This window comes from Pan troglodytes, chromosome 7 (genome assembly GCF_028858775.2).
Source record: "Pan troglodytes isolate AG18354 chromosome 7, NHGRI_mPanTro3-v2.0_pri, whole genome shotgun sequence".
Taxonomy (NCBI): Eukaryota; Metazoa; Chordata; class Mammalia; order Primates; family Hominidae; genus Pan; species Pan troglodytes.
Window position 1 is genome coordinate 26,096,703 of NC_072405.2, and position 8,549 is coordinate 26,105,251.

At 44.1% G+C, this 8,549-nt stretch overlaps 1 protein-coding gene across 10 annotated transcripts in view; it reads right to left on the reverse strand.

Moving 5' to 3' along the window:
- MTUS1 (microtubule associated scaffold protein 1) overlaps positions 1–7,978 on the reverse strand; it is a 158,356-nt gene extending 150,378 nt beyond the window's left edge. For 2 of the 10 annotated variants that reach the window (XM_054657222.2, XM_024345008.3), the window contains exon 1: positions 7,882–7,943. The gene's annotated coding sequence lies outside the window, so the exon portion shown is untranslated. Of the gene's footprint in view, positions 1–7,018; positions 7,340–7,481; positions 7,663–7,881 lie in introns of those variants that run through there. The other 8 variants (XM_024345009.3, XM_024345006.3, XM_024345013.3 and 5 more) reach the window with 6 other exon arrangements.
- Positions 7,979–8,549: the final 571 nt, after the last annotated feature.

An 8,549-nucleotide genomic window follows, 5' to 3' on the forward strand; every position in this document is an offset into this window, starting at 1 on the left:
AGTGGCTCACGTGTGTAGTCCCAGCACTTTGGGAGGCCAAGGCGGGTGGATCACCTGAGGTCAGGAGTTCGACACCAGCCTGATCAACATGGTGAAACCCTGTCTCTACTAAAAATAAAAAATGAAGACGGGCGTGGTGGTGCATGCCTGTAATCCCAGCTACTCAGAAAGCTGAGGCAGGAGAATCGCTTGAACCCAGGAGGCGGACACTGCAGTGAGCCAAGATCACGCCACTGCACTCCAGCCTGGGCAACAAGAGCAAAACTCTGTCTCAAAAAAAAAGATAAAAGAAAAAAAAAATCAAACATAATATTCTAACAGCAAGGATTTTTACTCATGCTTTTTATTTATCATTTTACATGAAAATATAAGCCTAACTATACACTACGTATAAATGACTTGGTTCTGTATGTGGGGCCTAGATTGGGGATCTAATACAACAAGTAAATTTTTCTTGGTAGCTAGGTCTTGGCATGGCTCAGCCCTTTTAAATCCATTTCTCGTTCTCCAATATCCTTCTACCCTATCCTGACCCACCAGCAAGGAGGACTTCTGCAATCCTCACTTCAATTAAAGCCTGTTGGCTTAGGGTCACAGTAATAAGCAAATATGGTTCAATTCTGTAATTTGATTAACAACGAAATGATTAACAGTGTAGCAGTTTACGGTATAATAAAAAATAAGATTTTAACAGTGCAAGGTGATTTAATCAGAATTCTGGGAAATATGACTCAACCACCTTGACACAGAGGTCAGGGGAAGGGGGTAGGTCTATGTTTCAATGTCATCTCAGAAACTGCTCATATCTATGCTGGCTTCTATTTTCATTCCGTAAAGCTAGCCAAGGGAGCTATGTTTTAAGAGGACATGCAGTTTCAACTTCATATCATTCATAGCTAACAATCATGCAAAAATCTACAAAATAAACATTAAGGAAAATAAATTTCTTATTTGTCACTGAATGCTGCTGAACACCTCCTATGAACTGCTTATCTGAAATAAGGTGAAGAAATATTGATTCTTTTCATCCAGATTGGTATATGTGTAAATAACACCTGAGTTAAATATTACTATGTTTCCAATGTACAAAAAGCATAAAAGATAAGCTAACTACCCAACAGTCAAGACTTAATGAACACTGTCACAAACATTATTTACACAAGAATGTATGTTACGCCTCTTCTTCCTAGTCTCCTGATAAGTATGAGTCTTTCCCAAGATTCCCTTTTCAATGTCATTTTAGGACACAAAATGTCCTTAAATGTTTTAGTTAACAGTACAAGATCAGAATAATTATATTTGATTAGTCCTCAAATTTAAATACTAATTTTCTTTTCTTCTGCATCAAGCTTAAGACACAATTTACTTATAAGGTACACATTTATGCATTTAAAAGAATAAGGTCATTTAATGGTTTAAAAACCTCTTCCAATACATCTTACCTGAAAGACTGATCCATTCCTAGTCTGTTCTTCCCTTTAGCTGAGTTCACACTGTGTCCTAGCAATAAAGCTTCTAGGTTAGAATGAGGGTAAAATTTGTGTTTTTCTTACTTTTATTTATGTAGCTAATGTGTACACAAGAACATTCTTTTTATTCCTTTTTAGACAGAGTCTCACTCTGTCACCCAGGCTAGAGGGCAGTGATGCGATCTCGGCTCACTGCAACCTCCGCCTCCCAGGTTCAAGTGATTCTCCTGCCTCAGCCTCCCACGTAGCTGGGATATAAGCACCCACCACCACACCAGCTACTTTTGTATTTTTAGTAGAGTCGGGTTTCACCATGTTAGCCAAGCTGGTCTCAAACTCCTGACCTCAGGTGATCCACCTGCCTTGGCCTCCCAAATTGCTGGGATTACAGGTGTGAGCCACTGAGCCAGGCCCAAGAACATTCTTTTTTTCTGTTTTTCTTTTGGAGACAAAGTCTCACTCTGTTGGCCAGGCTGGAGGGCAGTGGAGCGATCTCAGCTCACTGCAACCTCCGCCTCCTGGATTCAAGTAATTCTCCTGCCTCAGCCTCCTGAGTAGCTGGGATTACAGGCGCCCACCACCACACCCAGCTAATTTTTTGTATTTTTAGTAGAGATGGGGTTTCACTATGTTGGCCAGGGTAGTCTAGAACTCCTGACCTGAAGTGATCCGCTCGGCTTGGCCTCCCAAAGTGCTGGGATTACAATGAGCCACCACGCCCAGTCCCAAGAACATTCTTACTTTAGATATGGGCCTGCTAGCAAGACTTAAGTGCAGTTCATTTTTAAATAAACACATTTTTATTACTCTTCAGTATGGAGCTTAAAGTCTAAGGAAAACCTATGAGCTTGTCAAGCCTCCCCTTCCGCTCCACACAACCTCAGTGAAATCTGAAATCAGCGCAATTTCGGGGCAAAGTCCACTCCCCAGGTGCGGCCTCCTTGCAACCTCTTTGCCCTTCCCAACTAGTCTGAGACACTCAGGACCTGCACTTCATCTTCTTTCAGTGCTCAGAAAGATTCTAATCAATGCCACTCCAAAAGTAAACATGTTTCCTCATCAGAAACTTTAAGTGACTTTAAGACTATCTCTACTTAATTTTACTGTTTGAAAATAAAGTTTCTAGGTTAGAATGAAAAAATGTGTAACCAGTGTGCAGACAAGAACATTCTTAATTTAGACAGGAGCCTGCTAGCAAGATTTAAATGCAGTTTATCTTTGAATAAATACATTTTTATTACTTTACAATATACAGCTTGAAGTCTAAACTTTAATGAACAAAGTTATTTTGTAATCAAGATTTATATGCAAATACGTACTTCTAAAGTACCTGAAAGCTATTTACTTAAGTGAAGCACTTCCAAGTTCGACCTTGTTCACACTCTAAATTTGTTGAGAAAACCCACCCTTTCTTCCTTGATTGTGTAACATTTATATATCAGAGCAATCACAAGTTGCCAATCTGCTTCTAGGGTATGAAAAGGAAGTTTTATCTTATGTATCCACATGGCAAAGAGCCCCCAAATCTGTCACCTCCAAAATGGAAGTCTCTTTTACCATTTCTAAGGCCAAGTGAGCAAGAAAAAGTCATGATTAATGTCATCATGGAAAATTGCCCCATATCCAAGAGTAATTTCAAAGATTACTGAGGGATTTTTCTCTAAGAAAATAAATAAATAACCATCATCAGGGCAATCATCTACAGAACTTGGTTTAGAAATAAATTTTTAGGCCGGACTTTCAGGCCAGACACAGTGGTTCACGCTTGTAATCCCAGCACTCTGGGAGGCTGAGGTAGGCAATCACTTGAGGTCAGGAATTCAAGACCAACTTGGCTAACGTGGTGAAACCCTGTCTCCACTAAAAATACAAAAATTAGCCAGCCATGGTGGCGCACACCTGTAATCCCAGCTACTCAGGAGGCTGAGGCAGCAGAATCACTTGAACCTGAGAGGTGGGGGTTGCAGTGAGCTGAGATCGCACACACCACTGCACTCCAACCTGGGCCACAGAGTGAGACTCCATCTCAAAAGAAATTTTTAGGCTGAGGGCGGTGGCTGATGCCTCTAATCCTAGCACTCTGGGAGGCTGAAGTGGGAGGATTTGCTTGAGCCCAGCAGTTCAAATCCAGCCTGGGCAACATGGCAAAACCTTGTCTCTACAAAAAATACAAAAATTAGCCAGGCATGATGGCTCATGACTGTAGTCCCAGATACTCAGGAGGCTGAGGCGGGAGGATAGCTTAAGCCTGGGATGTGAAGGCCGCAGTAAGCTATGATCATGCTACTGTATTCCAGCCTGGGTGACAGAGCAATATCCCGTCTCAAAAAATAAAATAAAATAAAATAAAATAAAATAAAATAAAATAAAATAAAAAGTTAGAAGAAGAAATTACAAGTCAAACTCAACTCCTGTTTATACTGGACCATCCAAAACCAGGTATAGAGACTCCCTGGTCAAAATAGGCTTTTCGGGGCCAGATTTCAAGCTAGCTGAGTTCATACCATCCCATCTAGTCCTTCATTTCCTGAGGGTGGGATCACTCATCCTCCTTCTCAGGAGGCCACAGTCACCACTGTACCCGCTGCTAAGTGGTCACCTCCCTCGGGGGCCTGCCTTCCTCCGGAGAAAGTCTGAGGCCATTTTTAAGTGCCCCTAAGCACGCAGATCCTGAACTCCAATTTCATCCTTATGGCTCAAATATGGTCCTATCGCTTACTCTTACGCTCTAAGCTTGGGGAATAAAAGGGACTCAGGCTCTGATGGAGAACGCACTTCCTTTAGTGAGGCCTTTCAGGGTATATTCAAGCTTTCACAACACAGAGAAAGAACTCAACTTTGAGGTATCAGGAAGACGTGTTCCCCCGACCCCCCCCAAATAAATACTTTGCTGAGTAGCAGTATTGGAAATTAATCCAGAAATTTTTTAACTACATATGCAGTACATTTGTCTGGACATCAAGACAATAGTCATTATCAACAAGTCCATATGAAACCACAATAATGACTATAAAAAGAAGAATCTGGCAAAATGATACTACAAATAGATTACTGACAATAAATGGAGTGTGAGCCTACTTTGTATAATCACAGAATAACAGATCTGAAAAACATTCAGTCTTTGGGATTTAAAACTTTCTGCTCTGATTTCAAAGGATGTTGTTCCTAATAATATATACCAGGCACAGTGGCTTCTCATCAACAAGTGCAATTAGTTTTGCAACAGTCTCTAACCCAAGATATGGAAGTTCTTGTAATGAATTTGAAAAGATGCTAATTTAGAATTTGGGGAATTTTTTTTTAAGATGGAGTTTTGCCCTGTTGCCCAGGCTGGAGTGCACTGGAGTGATCTCAGCTCACTGGAACCTCCGCCTCCCGGGTTCAAGCGATTCTCCTGCCTCAGTGTCCCACGTAGCTGAGATTACAGATGCATGCCACCACACTCGGCTAATTTTTTGTATCTTTAGTAGAGACGGGGTTTCACCATGTTGCCCAGGCTGGTTTCGAACCCCTGACCTCCTGATCCGCCCGCCTTGGCTTCCCAAAGTGCTGGGATTAGAGGCGTGAGCCACCGCACCCGGCTGGAAAATTTTTTTTAAATCTTCTACCACAGTCACATATAGTTCTGAAGCTACGATTTAGAAGTGTTAAAAATTCTGTTTTGAGAAAGTCAACAGATTTATCAACATTAAAGAAATTTGTGTATGTCAAAACTACTGTAAATATATAAAGCAAAGATAAAATGGGAAAAGTATCTGCAATATGAATGGGAAAGATTTACTATCAATCCATAAAAGGCTCTTATGAATTAATGGAAAAATACTAATATCCCAGGAGAAAAATCTGGCACTACATCAAATTTCAAAATGGAAAACAACTAGATTTCTTTGGTGTTCAAATCATCTGTAATCAAAGAAATTAAAGTTTAAATATAGAGAAAGCACTGTTCACCTATAAAGCTGGGAAGAATTTTTTTTTTTCCTTTTAAGGATGATTCTACATGTTGACAAGAATACGGTAACACCAGTATTCTCACAGCGAGCTGGTGGGAACATAATTTGGTTAAACATTTTTTGGAAAGCAAATGGTCAATATGTATGAGGAGATCTTCCAACCATCAACTGTATTTCAAGGGCACTAAGGATATTAACCCTGCACATAAAGTTTTAAAAACGTATTTGTTGCAAAAGTATATTTAGTAATAGTAAGTGGAAATAAATGAAAACCAGTTTGATACATCTATGTAATGTAATATTAAGTAGCCACTAAGATTTCTGAAGATTTCATGACATGGAAAATTTTTCATGATACATTAATCAGGAAAAAACCTCCACGCAATAGTATATTTAGATAAACTATATAACTATAAAAGATTTTTCTATATATTAAGTATTTTCTTAAATATTAACTGTGATTATCTTTGCTGAAATTGCTTAACTCACTTTTCTCAATCTACCTATTTTTATACAGCAAGCACGGATTACTTTTGAAATCAAAACAAACGGTTAACAGAAGAGGGCTATTAAGTAACAGGCTTTTTAAATGCTTGAGTGTAATAACTGCAGGTTAGTTTCCAAAAAATGTAAGATATTATCTAGAACCTTATAATCCTATTATACTCCAAAATGTAACCTTGACTTATTGACATAATTAAAAGGTCTTGTTCCAAGCATGATTTTCTACCAAGCAGATTTACCAAGAATTATTTTCTCTTCATAAACCTGATTTTAAAAAGAACAGGTGAAAAAACGTGGTGCAAGTTACATAAATAACTACATAGTATTTTAAACTAAATTCCACTTCTAAGGTTTTTTAGCTTTGGTTTTAAGGATAGGCATGTAGTTCTCATCTTTTCTTTGTATAGCTTTCCTAATGGAATATATTGCCTATGAAAAAAAAAATCTATAACAGCACTTTCTACACTGTAAAGCACTGTACTAACAGGACATCACCATTTGAAGTTGTGTATCATTTCCTGCCCTAACCATCCCTGAAAAAGCAATCTGTCTACAGAATTGCAATTCCGTTTATGCAATTCCTTTTAAAGTTGTCCATGCACTGTTATCTTGTATATACCCTCCTTAAAGAGGTCACTGGTTCCCAGGAAGCAATGACTCTCTTTTTTAATCCTCTCCCTCCTGCATTGCCTCCCTTCCTCCTGAAATTCACTGCTAACACCCCCACTCCCACCCTCCAGCCCCAGCGCTGTTATTTAGTGATGATTGACTTCCGATCACCTGCACCTGGCAAAACTTGAAAGCTTTCACGCACCGTTTTGCCTAAGACTTTGGTTTCATTGAAACAAACAAAACACACTGGATTTCCTTTCTTAGAACACTGACTACTTCAAACAAACAGTATTTAACAGAGTATGTGTAACTACGCAGGCTAAATGAAGAATTAACCTCTTCCTTCCTAGTCCCAAATTACTCCAAGTCAAAATCAACAAACAACTTGGTAGAAAGGAGTACGTCTTCAAAAAAGAACAAAAACGTTCCTCAGTAAACACCTAAGTCTACTAAGCACTATAGAGTAATCAATAAGGTCACCTTAATTAAGATGAGATTTTTCTAGAGCGTGAAAAAGTGCAAACAAGCTGCAGAAAGTAGCGAGGCGCCACGAGGGGTCTTTGGGACCTGCAGCAACCCTATTCCACCCGCTTTCTCGGCCCCGCTTGCTTCTGCTGAGAAGGGGCCCTGCGAGAAGGCTGGGACCGCCGGGCCCGGGTGGGCGGCGTAAGGAGTCCACAGTCAAGCCCCTCGGTCACTTTCAAGGTGACAGCGACGAGATCCGCATCCGTCCCTTCCGCAGGCTCTGCGCTGGCCCACGTGAGACCCGCCTCCGCTCCGCCGGCGCTGCCGCCCCCTTTACCCCCCAGCTTCGGCCTCCAGGCCCCTGGAACGCCCCCTCCCCTCCCCGAGGACCGGTCCCGTCACCCTGAGCGGCGCGCTAGCCTGTCCCCTCCCCACCCCGGCCGCGGGGCAGCGGGAACAGATTCCAGCGCGCACTTACCCGCAGCTCCTTCTAGCGCTCCGGGAGCAAAGACGCAGAGGCGGGGAGGGCTGGCGCCCTTTGCACCACTGGCGGGGTCGCCGAGAACCCGCCCCGGAGGTCTCGGGGGCGGCGTCTGCACCTGGGGGCGCGCGACGCGGCACCACCCCACGCCTGCGGCGGCTACCAGGCGGGACCCGGAGCCCCGGCCTCCCCGCCTCCCCGCCTCCGGGGCCGCCAGGGGGTGGAGCAGGGCGGGGAGTTCGGGAAACTTGTAAATAGCCGAACTCGGGCCTCCCGCCCCAACCCGGGGCGGCTCCTTCCGAAGGCTCCCCTCCAGCGGCTCGCTGCGGGAGACCAAGGCCAGCCGCCGTCCCAGGGGACGGCCCTCGGGGAACCTGAATGACGTGCGAGGCCGTACCTCGGGGCGCTGGACTCCGCTCGGCCGCTCCCGCCCTCCGCTCGCGCTCTCGGGTCCCAGTCCCGACGCTCCGCGCGCTCCCGGGCTAAGTGCGGACGCGCCCCACGCCCCGCGGCGCCCGCCCGGGACAGCGCTGCACCTGTTGCCACGTGCGACGCGGCGCTCCGCGGCTGCCACTGCCGCCGGCGCACCTGGCGGCACCGCGCGTCCCGGGACCACGCTCGTCCCCGCAGGAGCCCGGGGCTCCGCCGCACCCAGCGCTAGGGCCCAGGCCGGGCCGCGGTAGGTGGGGGATCTGACTCCTGCTTGCCTCTGGCCACCTGCAGGCCGAGGGGCCTCGCACCGCGGGGCGTATAGAAGGTGGGAAGGTTGCAGAATTATCAGGGCGGAAGCTTGCAAGGAAGGAGTCGTGATTGTCTCTTAGAAGGGCTGATTCGCAGTCTGTATTATCTTCATGCTTCTAGCAAGTTTACTAGCAAGTGTGTATTAAAGGTTAAAGAAAGTAGCTTTCCAGCTGTTAGAGCTTGAGATACAACGTGGAAAGGAGTCTAGAACCCCAGGGAGATAAACTAGGCTCGACCTACTTTTCTCTAAACACAAACATAGTCATTGCTGTTTGCTAAACTGAGCAAATTTCATCCACAGCTGTCTTTTAGGTCCGTAAAATA